Genomic DNA, 15,828 nt, shown 5'->3' with positions numbered 1-15,828 from the left:
GGTCATTGGTCTGGAAGGTGCTCTCCGAGGATCTTTGGTGAGTCTCTGCAGTGCATCGCATTAGACAGTACATGCTGCTGCTACTGGGTGTCATTGGTGGGAGGAATGGATTTTTGTAGTTATGGTGTCAATCAAATGGGCTGCTTTGTCCTGAACGGTGTTAAGTTCCAGAATGTTATTGGAATTGCACCCATCCAGGCAAGTGAGGAATGTTCCATCATATTCCTGACATGTTCTTTGTAGATGGCGAACAGGTTTTGGGGAGTCAGGAGGTGAATTACTTGCAGCAGCATTCCTAGACTCTGAAATGCTCTTGTAGCCATTGTATTTATATGGCGAGTTTCCCAGTTGAGTTTCTGGTCAATGGTAACCACACCCCTGTCCCCACGCCTCCCCCACCCCCAGCTTGGTATCATGGAGGATTCAGTGATGGCAATGCTATTGAATGTAAAGATACAATGGTTAGATTTTCTCCTACTGGAGATGATCATTTGTGCAGCGTGAATGTTACTTGCCATCTTTAAGCCCAAGCCTGGATATCGACCAGATCTTGTTGCATTTGAACACGGTCTGCTTCAGTATCTGAGGAATTGTGAATGGTGCAGAGCATTGTGCAATTATCAGTGAACCTCCCTACTTCTGACCTTATGATAGAGGGAAGGTCATGGATGAAGCAGCTGAAGATGGTTGGCCTTAGCACACTGCCCATGAGGAACTCCTGCAGATGTACCCTGGAGCTGAGATAACTGACCTTCAACACCACAATCAATGTCCTTCGTGCCAGGTATGACTCCAACCAGATGTGAGTTTGACCCCTGATTCCCATTGGTTCTAGTTTTCCTTGAGTTCTTTGACGCCACACGCAGTCGAATGCAGCCTTGATGTTAAGCCCTGTCATTCTTAAATCACCTCTGCAATTCAGCTCTTCTGTCCATGTTTGAACCAAGGTTGTAATGAGATCAGGAGCTGAGTTGCCCTGGCAGAAACCAAACTGGGTGCCACTGAGCAGGTTATTGCTGAGCAACTACTGCTTGATAGCGCTGTTAATCATACCTTCCATTTCTTTATTCATTAGCAGCCTTATTGGCCAGTCATTCATCAGGTTGGATTTTTCCTGCATTTTCTGTACAGGACACACCTGGCTCATTTTCCAAATAAAGACCAAAAGAACTGTGGATGCTGTAAATCAGGAACAAAAACAGAATTTGTTATTTATATGTCTCTTGTTATTGTTGCTTGTTATTTATATGTCTCAGAATGTTGGAGCGTTTGGTACCACTTCCAGTTCACAGCAGGCCTGGCAGCATCTGTGAAGAAAAAATCAGAGTTAACTTTTCAGGTCCTGTGACCCTTCCTCAGAACTGATGGTGGCTGGGAAACCATCAAGGGAAAGAGTTGTTGTTGTGTGTGGGTAATTTTCTACATTACCAATTTTGTAGCTGTACTGGAAGAGCTTGGCTAGGGGCGTAACAAATTGTGAAGCATAAGCCTTCAGTACCATTGCGGGAATGTTGCCAGGGCCCATCGCCTTTATGTATCCAAAGTTTCCAACGATTTCTTGATATTCTGTGGGGTGAACCGAATTGGCTGAACACTGGCATCTGAGAAATTGGTGACCACTGGAGGAGGCTGAGATAGACTGTCAGCAGATAAGGTAGCTTTACCCTACTGATGATGTTTTGTACACATTATACATGACCTAAGCATTTGGCTTGTTTATAACAGTGCTTAACGAAGAAGGACTAGGGTTGGATAGTATTCTATAAATCATTTGTATGTGAAAGAGTTAGCTGACATAATATAAGTTCCACGATCAGGATATTGTGGACTGTTCCTGGGAGCAGCTAACCAGGACCTGGATCACTGATACTATGAGGTAGCAATGCTAACCACTTAGGCACCGTGCCATAGGACTGCTGTCTCACAGCGCGAGTGTTCAATTTCACCCTCGATTAACTGTTTGCGTGGAGTTTGCACGTTCTCCTCATGTCGACACGGTTTCTGCTGGGTGCTCCAGTTTCCTCCCACAGTCCAAACATGCGCAGGCTAGGTAGATTGGTGATGGGAAATGCTGGGTTACAGGGATTCGGAGGAATGGTCTTTGGAGGGTCAACGTGGACTTGATGGGCTGAATGGCCTGCTTTCATACTGTAGGGATTGTATGATTGTACCTCATAGGAGTTGAGGTAGTAGACATGCTTGCTGAGCTGCTCGGTTTTGCTACAAATGTTTCGTCACCCTGCTAGGTAACAACATCAGTGCACCTCTGGTGACCCATTGGTGTTCTGTCCTGTTTTGGACATAGCGTCTAATTCAATGTGTTTGTTGATGGAGCTCCGGTTGGAATACCAGGAATTCCCTGGCATGTCTCTGTTTGGCTTGTGTGATTATGGATATGTTGTCCAGTCAAATTCATGTCCCTCGTTTTCCGTGTGTAGTGAGACAAGTGAGCATCAGTCATGTCTTTTGGTGGCTACTCGGTGCTCGTGTATCTGTATTGTCAGTTTTCTTCTGGTTTGGCCTAGGTAATGCTTCTCAGAGTCCTTGCATGGTATTTTGTATATTACACCAGGTTAGCTGATTTTGGGTATGGGATGCTTTACAATTGTCAGTAGCTGTCATAGGGTGGCTGTTGGATTGTGGGCTCTCCTGATACCTAGGGGTCTGAGTAGTCTTTTGGTCATTTCTGAAATGCCCTTGATGTATGGTCAGGTGATTAGTGTGTCTGGTCATGTTACATCTTCCTGTTGTGGTCTGTCTCGGAAATAACTGCAGATTGTGCTTTTTGGGTATCTGTTCCTTTCGAAGATTCCATCTAAGGGCTCCTGTTCTGCTTTGCATAGTTCCAGTTTGCTGCAATGTGTTGTGGCTTATTTAAATAGAGACCACAAGACTAATCAGACCCCCAGATAGCTCACCCAAAAACCACCCTATGACAGCTACTGATGAATGTAAAGGATCCCACACCCAAAACCAGCAAAACCATGCAATATACAAAATACTATGCAAGGATCGTTGGAAACATTACATAGGCCACACCAGAAGCAAACTGACAATACAGATACACAAACACCAACTAGCCTCCTAGAGACACAGCCATTTTCTCATTGTCTCACTACACATGAACAATGAGGGACATGAATTCGACTGGGACAACACACCGATAATCACACGAGCCAAACAAAGACATGCTAGGGAATTCCTGGAGGCCTGAGATTCTAATCGGAACTCCATCAACAAACACATTGAATTAGATGCTGAGTACAGACCACTGAGAAACAGGCCTGGAAGTGGTGTCAAACACTCCAGCAAACTGAGTCATATAAATAACAAGTGGGACAGAACACCGACACTTTGCCAGAGTGGCACTGACGATGTTACCCAGCAGGGTGATGGAATGTTTGCAAACAAACCCACCGGCTCAGACAGCATGTCTACAACCTCATCCACAACCCGAGCTACAAATGTTCGTGAAAACTTTAAATATAGCTAGTTATTAAACACTATGTAACAAATCTTTACAGTTTATCCAGATTGTGCCTCTCTTCAGCTGAAGACTTCAGATGGGCATCGTTCCCCACTTCTCATCAGTAACTAAGAGTAATACCAATAAGGAGGGTAACTGGCCATGAATCTACCCAGGCCATCTTTCATGGCTCCAGACATACAGACCCCCACACCATTATTGTATGTTGTTGGTGCTAGCACTGGGAAATATACCAGGCACAGCCCTGGGATAACTTCCTGCCTAGGTTCAGTTCATGCCTTTTCAATTTGCTTCACCTGCGTACGACCACATCTCATCACAAAAGCCAACACCGCAAAAAATACAACGCTCTCAGAATGAAAGCCAGAATTTCCAGCCTAAATTGCTCACTCAAGCACTGAAGGAAATCTTGAATGCATGACCTGCAGAATGAGAGATGAGAAGACCGGTGACCAAGGAAGACTAACACTGTTAACTTGAGGTAGGACATACATTCAGCCAAAGCTAGAGAGGTTTGTATTATGACTGAATCTGTTAGCATGTATCATAATTTTTCCACTCATTAATTTTAATATTGCCTTCTCAACTGAGATGCAGCAATTCCATGAATTATCCTGGAAATATTTTCTCAAATTTATGAATTAGGCCCATTCTGTGTATAGTTTGACTATGTTTTACCAGTGTTTCTAATGCAGTTTTTGTATTTAGCAGTAATAGGAATAGAACTCTGTATTGTATCATTGACAAAAGAAAACTAATTTCACTCTTGACTAAATTAGAACGCTGTGCAAAATACAAAACATCCAAATATGAAACTTAATGTTAATTACCAACTGGTGAGGCATGCAAACTATATAGAGTAGAAAATGTCAAATAAATACCTATTAAAAAAACAAACTGAAAGTAAATGCATTAATCACTAACTTTCATTCTACTGAATTGCCTCATCAATTCAGTACTGACCCGAATTTTGGGACGAATTTTCAGAAAAAAAACCACACATCCCTAGGAACCTCATGATTTCTTCTTTTAGTGCAGGAATGAGGAATAGTGCTATTAATTCTACCTTTACAATCTTGGGCGGGTATTTATTCTTCACCTTGTGTGTGTCCTAAATAGGTTACTTGAGCCTTATTGAGCTTGCTCTTTGTGAGATTGGCCACTATGTCAGCTGACTATTTTCTGGAAAAAGGCTTCTAGTTGCTCTAAATGCATTTTCCAGATCACTACAGTAGGAGGTCATCCAGGTACAGTACTGTAATTAAATATGCCTGCCACAATGACATGCTGACATGTCCAGCCTTTGAATCTCATGAGCTAGCTGCAATATTTCCCTCCTGAATCTCTATAGCATCATTACCGGTGGGTCACTGCCCACTCTTCATTTGCCATTCTGGGATGGGGTCACCACTTCCTCATCAGAATCTCATTCTCATGTAGCAGTATCTGGAGACTGCTAATGCCTCAACTGGAAAACCCGCTTGTACTGTCAGGAATTAATTTATAGGATTCTCAGTCTGAGTCAGAGCCGTGGCCTGGATTACTGTGCTCATTGATTGACTCCCATTTTCTGCTTGGAGAGTGTTGTCAACTGAGAAATCCCACTTTTTTCCTGTGACCTTCAATCAAGCATTCTCCACCTCAGCAGTTAAGGTGCACAAGTTTCCTGGCCTCATTTAGTATCATCTTTTTCAGTCTTGAGCAAGGCCTCCAAGTATTTCCTTCTGGCCCAAGAGTGCTCAGTTTCTCATCACTTTCTCCACCTCTGTCCATTCCAGTTGGTTGGGGGGAGCAGTGGCTGAGAGTTTCTTCTGGAGCAAGGGTTTGTGAATCAAATGACAATCACCAGTCAATGTTACAGCCTGCCTGAATCCCATTCATCCCTATTTCTCTTGGAGGGCTTTCTAATGGGAATCAGGATCGTTTAAAGTTCTCAAGGAGAATTATTTCATAGAGCTTCTTGTAAGTAACTTCCATATCATGTGTTTGTACCCACTGTTCAAAAATAAGCCTTTCAAATTCCACATACAACAGGACAGGCCGTTTTCTGCCAGTATGGAATTTTTGACAGTGCGCCTCTAACACTAACTGTTATTCACTTAAAAAAATGTACTGCCTTGTGATCTGAGGCACTTACCTCAGGCAAAAGGGAGTAAACATCATGAGTTTTCCCAGAACTCATAGTTCAGTGATAAAAGATCTGGATTTGGATTAAATAAAAAGTCAGAAAGTTTAAAATTCTGTTGCTTCAAAAATAACCGAGGTATGCACCTAAAAGCTGCAGCTGGAAAGTGAGCTTCTGAAAATGGATATTCAGTTTAATGTGATGGTTCAAAACAATAAATGTTCCTGTGTACAAGAGTACACTGTTCTGAGGAAGGGTCACCCGACCCAAAATGTTAACTCTGTTTTTACTTTCACAGACGCTGCCAGACCTGCTGAGCTTTTCCAGCCACTTTGTTTTTGTTCCTGATTTACAGCATCTGCAGGTCTTTCATTTCCTATTATGTTCCAGTGTAGTTCTGTCGTTTAACACAAATACAGTTTAGCCACTTGGAGCAATCAGGTCTCTCTTCCAACCCGAGTAAGTAAAATAACGTTGACAAAATAAGACACTGAAATTAGAAGCAGGGAAAAAGATCTGACGGCAGATGTGGAGGAAAGTTTTTTGACTGCAGGGAAGTTTGAAATAAGCCTTTAAGACAGCAATATGGAGATTTTTGTTTTATCACAGCTCCTCCTATGACATTATGAATGAGCCTGTGGATAATGTGCAGAAATAAACTTTTTTCTGATGTGACAGTAAGCTTTATTTCCTTGGTTCTAGGCTATTCTAAAGCATCAATCCTAAAACAAGTTAGGAGAGGCATTTAAGGAATGCTGATAAAAGCATAAGTGCTTTTATGATTCCCAATTGCTTCAGGCGAAAGAAAGATTTTATTTTCTCTTCTTAAAGAAATGAATCCCCTTGATAGACTCAAATTTAGCATGGCAGTAAATCACTGGTGACGTAGCTGAAGAGATCAGTAATTATATCAGCTTTGACACAGAACGGTTTTCATGCTGACTTGCCTAGTTAAAAACCAGCTGCAGAGAAGTGATAAATTCAATGTCCTCTGCGGCAATTATTCTTGTTATGTTTTTCTTGTCTTAACTTATACAGACGCGAGTGCAAATCCTCGACAGTCTTTGGAACCCTGACTATTACTTGTTATGAAATAAAGAGTGCATCTCCACTGAGAAGGAAACCAGCTCAAAATTTTATAAAGTTGAATAAAGGGTCATCAATATGGTGTGGCATCACTTTACAACAACCTTGGTCACTGGAAATGTTAGGTTCAGGAAACATTAACTTAGCCAACATTTTGGTTGTAGTAAGGTTTTGCTCACCGTTTAATCCAAGGGACTGCAGGACACCATTAATTAGAACATGACGCTGTTGATGTTTTTCAAAAGAAGCGAAGGATTTAATGTTTCATGTCTTCTTGGAGAGAGAATCCTCTACTTGTACTATGCAAAGGGAGTTTAAGTCTGAATTCCTTGCTCTCCAAGACATGAGACATTGAGTCAATTGGGTGTTCAAGATGGTGAACTTGCTGTTAGGTAACCGCACCTAGGCATCATCATAGATCAAAGGCAGACAAATGATTTTGAGATAAAGATCAGCCTCAATCTGATTGAGTGGTAGAACATGGTCAAGGGGCTGAGTGGTGCCCTGCACTGCTTATGTTTTTCATGTCAGTGGCAGAGTAGGAGAGCTGCGCCCAGGATTTATTGTCTCCCATCAGTTTTCTTTTTCTTTTTTATTCTTCTTTTTAATTTTGCTCATTCTCTTTTTCTTAATTTATTCTTTGTTTTTCTTTAAAGACTGGAGAGTGGTGAATGAAGGAGGGGGCCTCCATCAGCAGTGGTAACAAACACCAGGATGAGCTGGACGCAGGAACAAGTTTCTGAACTGGGTCTCCTCAGGCTGGACTCTCAGGTTAGGTCAAGGTCCATGTCCACAGCTAGGCCCGGGCACCCAAAGGAGGAAAAAGGCAGTCTCAATCTGGCATGGCAGGCTTCCTGTGTGATGGCCCCCTAGTGTGGCGATCCTGTCCTGGCATGGCAGTTTTCTCCTGGCATGGCAGTCTTGTTCCAGCATGTAGGGTTTCTCCATTTTCAGCATGCAGGTATTCCAGCGGCCTGGCCTATGGTCTCATCCAGGACTAGAGGTCTTGGCCTGGCTGTGTCTTCAAGATATTCCTTCATTCCTTAATCAGTTTTCCCCAAGCCCAGGAGCCGTTAATTGATCGTGATGAACTTTTGACTTAATCTCACTTTTTCAGTTGTTATGTATAACTTCTGAAATTGATGTAGGCACCGTGTTGGGGCAACTTATAAAATTTTTCACTGTAAAAGTACACATGGCAATAATTTCTCATCTATTCTATGTTGTTCTACTGTGTGCAGAGAAAACTGGATGGCAGCTCCAGACAGTTCTCTGGAAAATACAAGTGCAACATTTCCCAGCAATGGCATTGTGCTTATGATTCTAAGATGTGAATTTTGACATCAAAAGTATTAGGTTTAGGACTGGGACAGACATTTAAATGATATAAATCTGAAAGGCACTTCCAACCTGCTCACTATCAGATTTATTCTCAAGGCGAGCAGGAATGCCACCCTTAGGCAGATTTCTGGCAGTTTTAACTTTTTAAAATGAGGCTAACAGCCTCTGATTGAACTGGTCTTGCAGATTTAACTGTAGACAGCTGGATTTCCAGTCCTAAGAAAAATCAGTAGCTGAAGTGAGCTGAGGACATACTTAGAGAGAAGGTAAGTGACTGTACAGCACTGGTTGTAGGCCAAGGGGAAGATGAGAGGGCAGAATAATGAGATTTATGTAAATCATGATGATGTAACTGATCACATATTAAAATAAGTAAGAAAGAAGATGCTGTCTAGAATCAGCATGTCAGTTGCATTACACTTGTGACCTGTATTTGATAACAGTGAGCGTTACATTCAAGGATTTTACTAAGAGGTAAGTAGGAAGCAGCCATGGGTGACAATGTAGGAACAGAGCTTGAGAGACTCCACACTGGTTTATCAATAGGCAGGGATCAATATTGATGAGATGCATAAGATAAAGCAGCCAGCTTCACCCCTGTACTTTGAGGCATCCTGTCCAAAACTCTGACTCCCATCTATGTAACCTGCCATTGTTAATGGACAAGCCTAAGTCATGATTTTCCAGCCAACTCCTGTAGGAGTAACACATGAGTCCACTTGGCATTTGGGTGTTCCTGAGGATCTATGAGTGATATTTATCAATGGATGTGCACATTTTGCTTTGGAGCAGAGAGGGTTAAGTGTAGATTTAATAGAACTTATGAGAGGTGTTGATAGAATGGACAGGAAGAAACTGTTGTAGGTGACAGAAAGGCTCAGTAATCAGTGGACAGAGATTTAAGGTGAGAAGAACTTATAGTATGGAGCCAGGCATTATAGACTGGAATGTATTACCTGAACGGGATAACAGAAGGAGATTCAAAAATAATTTTCAAAAGGGATTTGGATGAACATTCGGAAGGAGAAAATTTTTATGCCTATTAGGAAAGGACAGTAATGCTATGAGACTAATTGGGCACCTCTTTCAAGGAGCCAATTCACCTTGGCCCGTGCTGTGATTCCTTTTACGCTCTCTGAAGTAATTGGGCTCAAGTTTCCAGCCCACTGGGTGGTAGGCATGGAGATTGCAAAATGGTGGGGAACCTCACTCTGCAGAGGTAACCAAGCAACTCAGATGTCAGCCAGAGCATTGAATGTAGGAGATAATGGGAACTGCAGATGCTGGAGAATCCAAGATAATAAAGTGTGAAGCTGGATGAACACAGCAGGCCAAGCAGCATCTCAGGAGCACAAAAGCTGACGTTTTGGGCCTAGGCCCTTCATCATCTGATGAAGTGTCTAGGCCCGAAATGTCAGCTTTTGTGCTCCTAAGATGCTGCTTGGCCTGCTGTGTTCATCCAGCTTCACACTTTATTACATTGAATATAGGAGTTGGGACATCATATTCCAAGACACTGGAAAGGCCACATTTAGAGTACTGCATACAATTCTGGCCACCCTTGTAATAGGAAGGATGTTATTTAACTGGAAATGATGCAAAAATGATTTACAAGAATGTTACCGAGCCTGGTGGGTTTGAATTATAAAGAAAGGCTGGATAGGCTGGGACATATTTCCATTGGAGCGTTGAAGGTTGAGAGGTGAACTTAAGAGGTTTATAAAATCATGAGGGTCAAAGATAAAATGAATAGCCAAGGTCTTCTTCCCCAGGGCAGAGGAATCCAAAACTAAAGGACATAGGTTTAAGGTGAGAAGAGAGAGATTTAAAAGGGAATTGAAGGGCAACGTTTTCACACTGAAAAGTGGTGCATATGTGGAATGAGCTGCCAGAGGTAGTGGGTGAAGCTGGTAGAACATTTAAAACAAATTTGGACAGGTACATGGATTGGAAAGGTTTAGAGGGATATGGGCTAAATGCAGGTAAATGAGACTAGTTCAGTTGAGGAAACCTGGTCACCACGGACGAGTTGGGCCAAAGGGGGTGTTTGAACACTGTAGGACCCTATGACAATGACACTAAGACCCTGATTAAGGATGGTTGAGAAACCCCACCACAGCTGTTACCATTGGAGCAGCCGCCTTCACCATAGGGCAGACAGGGGACTGCCAGCTCAATGGAGGAAGCTTCCTTGCAGCAGGTGAGGGGGCTATTGGAGCGGGAGGCTCCATGCACCATTGATGGGTCAGGAAAGGCCATTCACATGCTGCATTAAAAACTCATCAGAAGGAGCTTCTTCTCTATTACGACAGCCCGATGGCTTTACCCCTGAAGGTGTTTGTTTTGAAAACACATCTTCAAGGAAACCTCCATTGGAGGGGCCCTTGTCTTTGCAACCTACCTCAGCACCAGTTTTATCTCAGTGGAGCTGTCGGAGTTGCAGACCTGTTAGCCCTCTGACTGGGCCAGCAGCATTGGGAGCCCACTACCCACTCCCATCCTGAATGGGACGTTAGGCATACAGATAGAACCCCATCTGATCCAGATATCAGTATCACAAACCTCTGGGGAAAATGATTATACAATACATATCTGCATGCAAATGCTTAAAGAGTCCTCTTCAAAGACGCTATGAGTTTGCTTGTTTGGGACATTGCTTGGTAGATTCTTGACCCTCTCAAGCTGCTAGCTGGATGACAAGGATATACCCTTAGATCTGTTTTTTAAGACACAAGCATCAGCAATAATGTCCTGCTTTTATAAAGTACTTTTAGCATAATGGAATATGCCTACAATACTTCACAGCACTAGGTCACTAATAAAAGTTTGACTTAAGTCTACAAGAAGATATGACAGCAAGTGATTAAAATCTAACTCAAAAAAGAGTTGAATTCCAAAGTTAAGATGAGAGTGATTCTACTTGGCATTAAGGCAGCATTTAAATAATTAATTGTGACAACGAGGAGTTTGAGTAAGACGAAAGTCAGCGGGAATCGGGCGAAACTCATCAGTGCTGGACTCTTAACCAGTATAAAGGAAGACATTTGTGGTTGTTGGAAGTTAATCATCTCAGTCCTAGAATAATGCCACAGACTTTCCTCAGGGAAATGTTCCAGTCCAACTATCTTCAGATGACTTTTCAATGACTTTCCTTCCATTGTAAGGTCAGAGATATGGGCTCTCACTGATACTTTCATAATATTCAGTCCCATTCACCACTGTCAGATACTGAAGCATTCCATGTACCTGTGCAAAAAGAGCTTAATGACGTTAGCATTGGGCTGACAACTGGCAAGCAACATTGGCACCAGACAGATGACTCCAGAAAGAAAGAATCTAGTCATTTCCCCTTGACACTCCTTGATATTCAACAACAATACTGTCACTGAATCTCTCGCTACCAACATCCTGGAAGATATCATTGACCATGGACCAGTCATATAATTACTGTAGCTGCAAGAGTAGATCAGGGGACTGGGGGCTCTACTGTGAGGAACTCACCTCCTGATTCCAAAAGCCTGTCCATGATCTAAAAGGCACAAGTCAGACACGTGATGGAATATGTTCTACTTGCCTGGTTAAGTTCAGCTCCAGTGATACTCAAGAAACTTGACACCATCCAGGTCAAAGCAGGCCACTTGATCAGTGCTCCATCTACCACCAGTGCGCAGTGGCAGCAGTGTATATCATCTGTAAGATTCACTGCAGCAAATCACCATCACACAAACCTTTAGCCTCTACTGCCTAGGAGGACAAAGGCAATGAGCACATTGGAATACCACCATGTTTCCCTCTGAGTCAACTGAATTCAACATGTGAGCAACAAGATTTGTGAATGAAACCAGAGCAGAGAGCAGAATGGGCTCATTTCCATTCTGTCGGGGAAAAGAAATGAACAAATGTTGTCTTCAGTCTGAGTCCAGGTTGAAGTATTCTTCACATGCCCAGAGATATACCTAGAGTCTATTTAGCCAAGATAATGAGAAAAGACACAAAATTGCCACTTGGCAGTGATGGAAAACAACTTATAAATGGTTAGGGACCCATCAGTAAAGAGGAATGTTTACAACATTGCACTGTGAGAAAGGTCAGCCTCCTGCCTATGCAAGATAATATTTTGCTGTTGTACTTTAGTGAAAGCCACTGAAGCATTAATGAGGAACCTATTTACTGTAACGACATGTTATTAACTGATCAGTTCACTGAGAAGTATTCTGTTTTCTATTAGTAAGATTAAAAAGGAGCAAAACAAAAATTAGTTCATTTCACATCTCATTGACCAATGAGAGTAGGGTAGATATGAAAGCATGTAAGTTGCAACACACTGGTGAAATCGATAGTTAATAACAGGAGCACTTAATAAAGTCGGGGTCATTCATCAAAACTAAATGATACTAGAAAAGCTATTTACCTATATATGGCTTTTATATGCAGTTGATTTTCCTAGTTGGTGGAGAAAGTGTCAATCACTATTAAAGATATATCAAAGCTTCCTGTTAGCTGAGCCAGAATTAAGTATTAATGAAATAATATCAAAGATCGATGACTGTACATTGGTTTAACTTCCTTCACATTTTATAAATCTGCCACTGAAAACAAATTGCTTCTTGTGATTTGTGTATGACTTGGTATTGTTAATAACTTAGTAATCTTGAAGTGTTTTCCTAATGCTTGTTTACATTTGTCTCACCAATTCAAGGCTGGTTGATAACTAGAATTTTACGGTAAAGTGGCTATCTCTCCTTTGTGCAATACAGAGAATTGTTCACAGAACCAAGTCGCTGTACCTTTCTTACTGTGCAGTTACTGTAATTGCCATTTTTAATTGTTCAGAGTCATCACATGTTTTCCAATGAGTCAAAAAATTAATCTCCAAATTAATATTATTTTGGATGATCAATTTGTACTCATAAGGATAGAAGTTGCTAATGCTTCCTGTTTCAATGCATCATTAATGGTGACATAATAAGGGCTTGACTTATTGGGTAGCATTCCTGTCATGAGTTGAAGCATAAGGTGTAGCTTTTTTGTGACACTTTAGAGATGCGCCCAATGTAGTACTGAGCGAATACTGTGTTGTTGGAGATATTCTCTTTCAGAAACCAAAACCCTGTCTGTTCTTTCAGGTAGGACTACAAGTGTGGAAGAAGAAAAGCACATGCATTCCCACGAATGTTAACAACACAAGAATAAAACAAATTATTTTTTCATTTATCACACTGTGGTTTATTGGAGCTTTTGAGCGCACGTTAGCTGCTGTGCTTTCCCTCCACCACTCTCACCCCTGCTCTTCCTCTCTCTTTCTCATAAATGTTCATAGTAATCTGGAATGCCCCTTCTCCCAAAAAGTTGAGGGTATTTGCACCTTTGGATCTTTCAGATTGAGATCTATAGATTTCAATTAAATAACAGGGTCAAGGTATATAGCGCAAAGGGTGGCATTCACAGATGAACCAAGATCCAATTGAGAGACAGAGCAGGCTCGGGCGTCTGAATAGAGACAGTAAGAACTGTAGATGCTGGAGTCAGAGATAACACAGTGTGGAGCTGGATGAAAACAGCAGGCCAGGCAGAATCAGAGGAGCAGGAAAGCTAACGTTTCAGGTCGGAACCCTTCTTCAGAAATATTCCACAGTGTGCTATCAAGGGGCTGAATAGCTTCTTTCTGTTCATAACTTGAAGAAATCTGGTTACAGGCTAACAATATAGTTGTGCATTTGTTGACTACGCTAATGGATTTGCAGCTTTGGCAGCTGGTGAGAGTTATAATGACTTTTAGTCCCTGAATAATCACTTTGATTAAAGGAAGGAGGCAGCAGCATGGTCTAGCATTATGAAAGAAATTTCATTTCAAAATTAGAATAGCTTCCGAGTCGAATTGTCAAAGTTATTAAAGTGCCATGACCACTGAGTAGGGAGATGGTATATCAGCTGCTGAAGAAAAGATAAAATACGGAGGCTAATGACATTTTTTGAAGTATAAATATTAATCAGGACACCAGGGATTACTTATTTGCTCTTCTTCAAAACTGTACAATGGATCATTTACTGTAGTTCAAGACTTAACATTTCATCCTAAAATAGCAGTACAGACAATGCAGCACTCCCTCAGCCTCTGACATGCATAAGACCATAGACCATAAGGCTCAGGAGCAGAATTAGGCCATTCAGCCCATCAGATCTATTCCACCATTTGATCATGGCTGATAAATTTCTCAATGCCATTCTCCCGCCTTCTCCTTTGATCCCCTTATTAATCAAAAATCTATCAATTCTATCTTACATTCAGTGACTTGTCTTCCACAGCCTCTGCAGCAATGAGTTCCACAGATTAACCACTGTCCAGCTAAAGAAACTCCTTCTCATCTCAGTTCTAAAGAGTTTTCCCTTCACTCCGAGGTTGTGCTTTCAGGTCCTGGCCTCTCTGACTGGTGGAAACATCTTTTCCACATCCACTCTATCCAGGCCTCTCGGTATTCTGTAAGTTTCAATCAAATAGGCCCCTCATCCTTCTAAACTCCATTATGTGCAGAATCAGAGTCCTTAACTGCTCCTTGTATACCAAGCTCTTAATTACTGGGGCTATCTTGTGAATTTCCACTGGGCCCCCTCCAATGCCAGCACATCCTTCCTTAGATACAGGGCCCAAAACTGATCACAATATTTTTAATGCAGTCTGCCCAGAGCCTTATACAGCCTCAGCAGTACATCACTACTCTTGTATTCTAGCCCTCTCAAAATGAATGAGAACATTGCATTTATTTTCTTAACTGCCACCTGTACTTGCACAGTAACCTTATGAGATTCCTGAACCAGGAATCTCAAGTCCCTTTGAGCTTCAGATTTCCAAAGCCTTTCCCTGTTTAGAAAATGGTCTATGCCTCCATTCTTCCAACCAAAATGCATTACTTCACACTTTCCCACATTGCATTCCATCTGTCACATCTTTGTCCACTCTCCTTGCCTGTTCAAGTTCTTCTGCAGCCTTCCTCACTTCCTGAATACTATTTGTCCATCCACCTATCTTTGTGTCATCTGAAAACTTGGCAACAATGTCCCCGGTTCCTTTGTCCTGATTGTTCATGTATAACATGACCCCTGCAGAACCCTACCTGCTATGCTGACAAAGATTCCTTTAACCCTACACTCTGCCTTCTGCCTGTCAGCCAATTATTTATCCATGCCGATATCTTACCTCTAGCAACATGGACTCTCAATTTATTCCGCAACTCCTGTGTGGCACCTTACCCATGGCCTTCTGGAAGTTTCAGTAGGTCACATCCACTGGTCTCCTTTGTCTAACTTGCTTGTTATCTCTTCAAAAAATTTGAGCAGTTTACTTAGGAATGTCCTCTCCTTGATGAATCCGTGCTGACTCAGCCCTATTATACCATGTATTTCCAAGTACTCCACAATCTCATCCCTACTGACCAACACTAAAATCTTTCCACCGACTGACATCTGGCTAACCGGCCTATAATTTCGTTTCTTAAGCAGTAGTCTTGTATTGGCAATTTTACAGTCCTCAGCGACTCTCCCTGACTCCAGTGATTCCTGTAAGATCATCACCAATACTTCCACAATCTCCTCAGCTATCTCTTTCAGTTCCCTGGAATGCAGTCCATCTGGTCTGGGTGATTTATCAACCTTCAGACCTTTCAGCTACCCTAGTACCTTCTCCCCAGTGACTCCCACTACATTCACCTCAGCCCCCATGACTCCCTGGAAGCTCTGGTATGCTGCTGGTGTCTTAAATCATGAAAACTGATGCAAAATACCTATTCAGTTC

General features: G+C 42.0%; 1 long non-coding RNA gene across 2 annotated transcripts in view; it reads right to left on the bottom strand.

The window, feature by feature from the left end:
* Positions 1-422: 422 nt before the first annotated feature.
* The window catches only part of LOC125462294 (uncharacterized), a 171,855-nt gene continuing 156,449 nt past the window's right edge, over positions 423-15,828 (bottom strand). For both annotated transcript variants that reach the window (XR_009447120.1, XR_007249635.2), the window contains one exon: positions 423-1,179. This is a non-coding gene — a long non-coding RNA (uncharacterized LOC125462294). The remainder of the gene's footprint in view (positions 1,180-15,828) is intronic.

This window comes from Stegostoma tigrinum, chromosome 23 (genome assembly GCF_030684315.1).
Source record: "Stegostoma tigrinum isolate sSteTig4 chromosome 23, sSteTig4.hap1, whole genome shotgun sequence".
Classification (NCBI taxonomy): domain Eukaryota; kingdom Metazoa; phylum Chordata; class Chondrichthyes; order Orectolobiformes; family Stegostomatidae; genus Stegostoma; species Stegostoma tigrinum.
This window is presented reverse-complemented; position numbering and strand designations above follow the sequence as displayed.